This window comes from Paramormyrops kingsleyae, chromosome 9, assembly GCF_048594095.1.
Source record: "Paramormyrops kingsleyae isolate MSU_618 chromosome 9, PKINGS_0.4, whole genome shotgun sequence".
NCBI classification, from domain to species: domain Eukaryota; kingdom Metazoa; phylum Chordata; class Actinopteri; order Osteoglossiformes; family Mormyridae; genus Paramormyrops; species Paramormyrops kingsleyae.
In genome coordinates, this window is record NC_132805.1 from 25,047,097 (window position 1) to 25,056,247 (window position 9,151).

At 41.2% G+C, this 9,151-nt stretch overlaps 1 long non-coding RNA gene across 3 annotated transcripts; it reads right to left on the reverse strand.

Annotated features, from left to right (window-relative positions):
• Window positions 1-6,351: 6,351 nt before the first annotated feature.
• Window positions 6,352-8,394, reverse strand: LOC111845817 (uncharacterized). 3 transcript variants are annotated; one of them, XR_011992829.1, is made up of 3 exons: window positions 8,306-8,377; window positions 7,578-7,602; window positions 6,352-7,097 (listed from the first exon to the last, which is right to left on the reverse strand). It is a non-coding gene; the product is annotated as an uncharacterized lncRNA (long non-coding RNA). The 3 variants fall into 3 exon arrangements; XR_011992828.1 differs by lacking the exon at window positions 7,578-7,602 and having other exon boundaries at window positions 8,306-8,394; XR_002838735.2 differs by lacking the exon at window positions 7,578-7,602 and having other exon boundaries at window positions 6,352-7,020; window positions 8,306-8,376.
• Window positions 8,395-9,151: the final 757 nt, after the last annotated feature.

Below are 9,151 nucleotides of genomic sequence, written 5' to 3' on the forward strand. Positions count from 1 at the left end.
ATGTGTTTTTTTCTACTTCATATGGCAGAAATGGGCTTCCACAATATATTCATACAATGGACACTTGAAATCTATTATATTACAAAACATGGCAATTTCATGAAAGTTGCAGCTTGCATTTTTTGAGGTAAAAAAATTTTAATAAAAAAAATACCCTGACAACCTGTTTACATCATAAGAAGTCTTTTAATTTGAAATTATAATTAAAATTAAAAAAAAAAAAACAGAATTTATGGTGGTTCAGAACAAACATGATGTTTACTGCCACCTAGTATGCGATTATAAAAAACATGTCATTTTAAGAGAGACGTGTCATTTCAAGTAATGTCAACTCATTATATTGAGTAACCAGATAATTTCACAACAGAAGTTATGATCACTTAGATGAATTGAGTAAACTTGAAATGGTAGACATTTTTAAGTTAGATCACTTGAAATTTTGATTTAGGTCATTATTTGGTTTTAAAGTGCAGGGACACAGCACTGAATCTGCTTCTGGGAGCCTGATACGAACTGTCCTAGCAGTACACTTCACACCTACTTTTTGCACTGGTGAGCAGTCATGTTAGAACAGGAAGGGGCCATCCCTAAACTGTTCCCGCAAAGTTGGGAGCATGAAATTGTCCAAAATGGCTTTGAATGCTGCAGCATTAAGAGTTCCTTTCACAGGAACTAAGGGGCCAAGCCCAACCCCTGAAAAACAACACCACACCATAATCCCCCCCTCCACCAAACTTTACACTTTGCACAATGCAGTCAGGCAAGTACCGTTCCCCTGGCAACCTCCAAACCCAGACTCGTCCACCAGATTGCCAGGCAGAGAAGCATGATTTGTCACTCCAGAGAACACGTCTCCACTGCTCTTGAGTCCAGTGGCAGTGTGCTTTACACCACTGCATCTGACACTTTGCATTGCACTTGTTGATGTAAGACTTGGATGCAGCTGCTTGGCCATGGAAACCCATTCCATGAAGTTCTCTATGCCCTGTTCTTTAGCTAATCTGAAGGCCAAACAGAGTTTGGAGGTCTGTAGCTATTGACTCTGCAGATGGTTGGCGACTTCTGCACACTGTGCTCCTCAGCATACGTTGTCCCTGCTCTGTAATTTTACGTGACCTACCACTTCGTGGCTGAGTTGCTGTTGTTCCCAATTGCTTCCACTTTCTTACAATACCACTAACAGTTGACCGTAGAATATTTAGTAGTGAGGAAAATTAACAAATAGACTAATTGCACACGTGGCATTCGATCATGGTACCACGCTTGAATTCACTGAGCTCCTGAGAGTGACCCATTCTTTCGCGAATGTTTGTAGAAACAGTCCGCATGAATAGGTGCTTGATTTTATACACCTGTGGCTATGGAAGCGACTGGAACACCTGAATTCATTTCAGCAAAATTACAAAGTATTCATGGCTGTAGCTAATTGCTTTATTGAAGACCTGGATGAGTGAAAACTTTTTTCACTAAATGCTCAGAAAACCAAGGATCTGTTGTTTGGCGGCAAGCCTGTGGATAGCAAAGCTATAATCTCTGCATTCCCTAAGCAGCTCAACCCATAACCTAGGTGTCATCTTAGATACAAGCCTATCATTAAATTCACATGTGGATGCAGTATCGAAGGTAAGCTACCTACAGCTACAGTATGTAACCAAACTATGACTTACTGTTTAAGACACTGAGAAAATGATACAGTTTGTATACAGTAGGTTAGAGCACTGTAATGCTCTGTTATCTGGGAGCACGCACTGCACATTACAGCATATTCAAAATGCAGCTGCTCAAATTGTCACCAGGAGCTGGAAGTTGGTTCTTAGTTCCCTGCATTGGCTTCCTGTTAGGTTCAGGACTTCCTTCAAAATTCTCCTACTTACATATAAGGCACTTAAAGGTCTAGCATCTGCCTACCTAATTGAAGTTTACACGCTTCATCGTCCACTCAGATCACAAGGCAGGTTTCCTTGTAGTTCCACATATAAATAAGGTGACAGTTGTCTGTAAAGTGTTCTGCTACAGGGTATTGTGGGATGGTTTGCCAGCTTTTGTTCAGGATGCCGAATCAGTCTCAGTCTTTAAATCTCAGCTGAAAAGCTATTACTTCAGTTTAGTTTACCCACAATTTAACACACTTGCTGCTGCTGTACATGCCATTTTTATCTACTATGCTCATCTATTAATGTGTCAATGGATGTTTTGACCATCCTTTCCACATGTCCAGGGGGGTATTCCTTGAAAGTAGCTAAAGAAAGCCAGACTTGCCCAAAAAAGTCAAACTCAAACTAGCGCCATCTCTAAACTTAGCCTCATGGCGATCTACTAGTGCAGTTCAGCTGTAACTAATCAAGGCTCATACAAGACAGACTTAAATAAAGCCAGGGAGTTGGCTTAGCAAAGGATTGGAGACAGACTACAGTACATGCATAAGTTATGTAAATGTTACAAGTGCCTAGAACAGTGGTACCATGGTCCATGTGAAATGTTCTGCGCAAATATCTTGTCTTTGCTTTTTACTAATAAAATTTCATAGTAGACTGTGAATAAACAAAATATAAAAATATCTTCCTGATCATATTATTTTAACAGATTTTTTTTCAAGTTCAGTCATGTTTAACCTTTGTAATATGGATACGGTTTTATTTGAATTATTTTGGAATTTATTGCAATGCTGAAACATTATTTTTATAAGCTTTATTATATTTATTATATGACATGAGTTGTGAGAGCACAGAATTTCGTCCGACGGAAAGATCTTTTGGGAATCTGTTCCCACAAGTCGGACGTTCTTTGAGACAACACTAAACTGAGCGAGACAGCCTGGTCCGGAGCACACATGTTCTTTGTCTAAGTTACCATGGTAGCTCAGCGGGGATTCATTTAAGACACATTGATGGAATGGAACTCCCACTTAAAAGACCCAGACTAGTTGAAATAAGTCAGACTTTCACTTAATCCTGCTTCGTGGAACACCTCCCAAGTGGTTCCTTGGGGGAGTTCAGTCCCATGGAAGGGTGACATTGTGGACGCGATTTACAAATTACAACATCATGCGTGCAGACTTCAGTCTGTTATGAGTGATGAGGCTCAAGTAGCTAGTAGGTTACTCATCATGTTCATTTGGTTGTCCTGTTTCAGGTCACAAACACACACACCCACAAACAAACCATGTTTACATACTTGTCAGACCTATACATACCCATTGTTAAACAGTAAAGCATAATCCGCTTGTTTACCTACAGCCGTGGCCAAAAGTTTTGAGAATGACACATATTAATTTTCACAAAGTCTTCTGCCTCAGTTTTTATGATGACAATTTGCATATAATCCAGAATGTTCTGAAGAGTGATCAGATGAATTGCAATTAAGTCCCTCTTTGCCATGAAAATGAACTTAATCCCAAACAACCCATTTCCACTGTATTTCAGCCCTGCCACAAAAGGACCTGCTGACATAATTTCAGTGATTCTCTTGTTAACATATGGTGAGATTGTTGACAAAGGGCAAGGCTGGAAATCACTCTGTCATGTTTATTGAGTTAGAATAGCAGGCTGGATGCTTTAAAAGGAGGGTTGGGCTTGAAATCATTGTAATTCCTCTGCTCACTATGGTTACCTGCAAGGAAACACGTGCAGTCATCATTGCTTTGCACAAAAAAGGCTTCACAGGCAATGATATTGCTGCTAGTAAGATTGCACCTAAATCAACCATTTATCAGATCATGAAGAACTTCAAGGAGAGAGGTTCAATTGTTGTGGAGAATGCTTCAGGGCACCCCAGAAAGTCCAGCAAGTGCCAGGACCGTCTCCTTAAGTTGATCAGCTGTGGGATCGGGGCACCACCAGTGCAGAGCTTGCTCTGGAATGGCCGCAGGCAGGTGTTAGTGCATCTGCATGCACAGTGAGATGAAGACTTTTGGAGGATGGCCTGGTGTCAAGAAGGGCAGCAAAGAAGCCACTTCTCTCCAAGAAAAACATCAGGGACAGACTGATATTCTGCAAAAGGTACCGGGATTGGACTGCTGAGGATTGGGGTAAAGTAATTTTCTCTGATGAATTCCCTTTCCGATTGTTTGGGGCATCTGGAAGATCCAAGTCTGGAGAGGGAAAGGTCCATCAGTCCTGTGTCATGCCAACAGTGAAGCATCCTGAGACCATTCATGTGTGGGGTTGCATCTCAGCCTAGGGAGTGGGCTCACTCACAGTTTTGCCTAAGAACACAGTCATGACTAAAGAATGGTACCAAAACATCCTCCGAGAGCATCTTCTCCCAACCATCAAAGAACAGTTTGGTGCCAAACATTGCCTTTTCCAGCATGATGGAGCACCATACTATAAGGCAAAAGTGATAACTAAGTAGCTTGGGGAACAAAACATTGACATTTTGGGTCCATGGTCAGGAAACTCCCCAGACCTTAATCACATTGAGAACTTGTGGTCAGTCCTCAAGAGGCGGGTGGACAAACAAAATCCACAATGACAAACTCCAAGCATTGATTATGCAATAATAGGCTGCCATCAGTTGATTGACAGCATGCCAGGGTGGATTGCAGAAGTCTTGAAAAAGAAGGGCCAACACTGCAAATATTGACTCTTTGCATAAACTTAATGTAATTGCCAATAAAAGCCTTTGACACTTATGAAATGCTTGTAATTATACTTCAGTATACCATAGAAACATCTGACAAAAAGATCTACAACCACTGAAGCAGCAAACTTTGTGAAAACCAATACTTGAGTCATTCTTCAAAACTTTTGGCCACCGCTGTACACGGTTTTATTTACATAAAATGGGAATTGTGTTACATTTCTTGGTTTTATATTCATAAAATTCAGAAATAGCCTGCATATTTGCAGCTTCGTCAGTGGCACTGGCAATATATTTAGCTGTCTCTTTTTACATCTTGCACAACCTGTGTTAGTAACTTAACAAAGGCCTCCCCTGTTGTTTTGTCATAGTTAATGACAGCAATGAGCCTCGCACAGACAATATTAGTGACATACCTGAGAATTACTGAGCATTGCTCCTTGAGTCTTGTCAAGCTATACTGAAAACATCTCTGCCTCCCTCGCTTCCTTCGCAATACTCTCCTTCATGGCCACTGGTTCAATGGTTTGAATAACTGCATGGACTGTAGTGTTTGACAAGGTACACTGTAAAGAATGTATGTGATTTTAATGTGAAATAATGTAAAATTCTGCAGGTAAAAAACTATAAATCATAAAATACTAAATTACTGTAATTTTCTATTGACATATAGCTTATAAATATAGTTAGTAAAAATACAAGAATCTGTTTAATTTAATGTATTTAGTAAACAATACAGAATTTTGTTGTTTGAAAAATTAACCCTGCCAAATTAGTGGTAAATTTAAGACTAAACCATAAAATCCAGTATTATTCACAGAACTAGGCTGCTTGCAATATACATTATTCTTGTATTTTTTTTACAGCATAATCAAAATCTTATAGGCATACTAAAGAATCTACCTTACATTTTACAAAAATAAGCAAACAAATTTTAAAAGTGCACAGTAGCTAAGCAAATAGGCTTACAAAAATCTGAAAAAACTAGATTACCAGTATTAATCAAATAATAATAAATTAGCAGATGGTAACATGCATTTAAAATGTGCAGTTAAAAAAGATAGCTGTAGAATTTTTAATTTGCTTTTTGCATTTTTTATTCATTATTTCGTTTTATATGTTTTAAATATGTTTATTTGTACCCTTACTTTGGGATTCTAATTTTTTTCACTTTTAACGTCATGCATTAATGAAAAAGTGCTTAAACTTATCTGCACCCAATAGAGTACAGCATAAAGCCACCTGTTTGCACTTGTCATGACCTGCTCGTCCGATCCTTCTGTGTGCCACTCCCCCTCATTTACCTCGTGTGAAACCCTGATTATCAGCTGTTTCATGTTATTTCTCAGTAGTCCTGTGTATTTAAGTCCGCGTTCAAGTCTGTTTCCCCAGTCTGGCCATTGAAGTAGTGTGAAGTCTTTACCGTGTGTATGTGTCTTGCCCGCAATAAAAACCAGTTTTGGATTCCCCGCTCTCTACTCGCTCGTCCTGCACACGGACGTTACAGCACTATTGTACCCTCAGTGTGTATGCATTCCCATGTAGTATTGTCCTACTTGATTTTATTAATCTTAAAAATTATGTCTTGAAAATATGAACAATTTTATCTAAAATACATTGTAGGGAGTGACACGAGACAATTGTTCAGTACGCATCTGTGGAGGGAAGTCTACAAAACAGGAGGTCCCCAACGTGTGGAATGTTAGTAATTACAAAAATATATTGAGGCACTTGGCAGAGCAAGGCATTGCAGCAGTGGCAAATGACAAGGAGGGGAGAACACTCACTTTTATTAAGTCCTTAACAGGACACTCAACAAGCACTGAAGCCAAACATACTAGGGAAGAGCAGAGAGGTTGGACGGCCGACAGTTAGGTACACATATGGTGGGTAATTTACACAATAACTAGTAATGCGGAAGTCATCCCACTGGCGCTATACTGCCCTCTCCCTCAAAGGTCGAGCATCTCGGCAACCACCACACCCAGTCCCCACATCAACTCTGGGACAAGAGGAGGGTAGCCTCAGTTGGTTAAGCTGACAGCTGGGGTCATGCCGCAGCTCCTCGTGGCTGGCGAGCAGACAGTCCTTGTTGGCTAGTGAGCAGGCAGAGCCTCTGGGAGCTCCAGCCATCCCCGCTCGCTGATGCCGTCTGAGACGGGGAGCAGTCAGGTCGGCAGGGGCAGCGACCAGGTTCGCTGCACAGATCCAATGCTCCTCAGAAGGATGGGGTGTCACCTCCCTCGTTCCGTCATCCCCTGCTCGTCTGCTGTTGCTGTTGCTTCTGGGCAGTAGCGTGCCCAGTGTCCTTTCCTCCCACAGCACCAGCAGATGAGCTTTATCTCTCGAGCCATCCTCATCTGAGTAGTACCGCTGCTTCTCCAGTGCCACCACTTCTCTGCTGCCTGCAAGCCCACCAGGCTGGAGTGGACTTGCTGTCTGATGTTGAGGAGCACACGCTTCAACAACGGCAGTAGGGCTGCTTCTGGCATCCCACTTCTGACATCATTGTAATGCTTGGCAGAACGAGGCATGGTGGCGACAACGAACAGTGAGGAGGCCTCTTTACGAAAACACATCCTATTATTAAGTCCTTAACAGGGTTAACACAGGCACTCAGCAAGCAGTGGAACCAAACATGAATAAAACCAACAAATGTGCAACTAATTAAAATAGCTATGGCAATTAAAACAATTAAGATGTCATCTTAAATGCAAGCAATTAAAAGAGGAACACAACCCACAGACCTTTATCCCTTACACAAGGTTTGGGCTAAAACAGGGGTATATACATTCCTAAAACACCTAAAATCAGCGACTTTGGGAATAAAACTAGGTTAATTACAAAATATATAAAACATGTAAGTTACACTACATAATTGTTATGCTGTTGTGCTACAAGTGATCAACCAAAACACACTGCTCAGTAAATTTTGTGCAATTACTTAGTTTAAAACCATCAAAAAACACAGACACAAACAAACAAAGCACACTTACCTCAAACCCAAAGTACCTGACTTAACTAGAGACAGGCAAGGATCAGACAGGTTTCACACAAGACACGGGCAAGCATACACACCACAAAACGAAATGGTACAAGTATTTATAATACAAACAGGGGCTATATACATGACTTGTGAGCATGCTGGGATATGCCAAGTATCGAAGAAGCCAACACACCAGCCACTACATGCAAAGAGTATGTAACAGTGCACGTCTGACATCCTGTTAACTGGTTGTATGGTGATGGCATAGTCAACCTCTAGGCTGTCCTTTAACTTTAAATGCACTAGTTAAATGTTTCATCCCATGAATAGTGAACAGTATGCCCACAGTGTGCCGAATGTAGGGTCTGACTTAAGCAAGTGTCAGGGTCAGCACCCATCTGACCCTGTCCTTTTGCATCTTCCCCGTTTGGCCAGCAGCCATCGCTGGCCAGCCCTTTTGTTGTCTCATTGTCTTTGGCTCTAGTGTGTGATCCCTGTTCTCCAGACTGCTGTATGGCTCAGTGAGTTGAGTGTGCAGCACAGAGAGTAGAATTCTCTGTTCCTGGGTTCAATACTGCCCAGAAAATAGCATCATTGCTTTCTCTTAATTGTTAGTTTTTCTGTTTTTTTTTCCCCTAGTTTTTATTAGGTCTGTGTTCTCCTTGTCAAACTTGTGCTTTGTATTATTATGTTCCTTTTGTCCTATATTTTCTGAGCCAATTCCTAGTGTGTGATTACCTGTTTCTTGCTTTCAGTGTTTGTTGGAGTTTCCTTAGTCTTGTGTCCATTAGAATAAGTTGTACCTGTTGCCTGTTCTCCCTGCACCTTTGTTATTGGTTGATTGTCTGATTTTCCACACCTTGTCCCTCTCGTTAACCCAGTTGCCTTTTGCATTTAAGTGCCTGCCCCTGGTCAGTTCTTGAGTCAGTCATTGTGAGTGTTAGATGTGTGCTATGATACTGTGTATTGGAAGTGCTGGGGGGGGGGGTTTCTTTAATAAACCCCTGATGTCTCTTGAAGCTACAAGTGGATCGTCTCCTTTCTCTGCCTGCAGCATTCCCCGTGTTGTAACAAAAGGTGACTGTCATGTCAATCAACTAGTCAGCTAGCAACCAAGCCTCAGCTGTCATGGACTTGCTTGGTACTTTGCTGTACTGCTGGATTGTGAATATATTTAACTGCTCTGTCTGTGGTGGCTGTTTACTTCAAATCTCCTTTACCACTTGCAAGTGCTGTCCAGATTGTTCGATCCTCCTGTGTGCCATACCCCCTTGTATACCTCGTTTGGAATCCTCTTATCAGCTGTTTAGTTGTGTTAACTGTCTGTAAGTGGGTGTCTGATTCCCCAGTCAGGTCATTTGACATCATTCCGTGCGCCTGAGTATATTCTGAATAAACCCTGTGTTCCCCCGACTCCTGTACCTGCACTTTGTGATGGCTGTTTTTCCCATATGCCGTGTTTCACATGCACAGGATAATCAAGTAATTCGTTTGAATTCCATTTACATGCAATTCATTGAATTGATTCCTTAATTTTATAGTTGGATTAAAAGTATAAAGTGACTCGTTTCCTTTTTTTGCAAG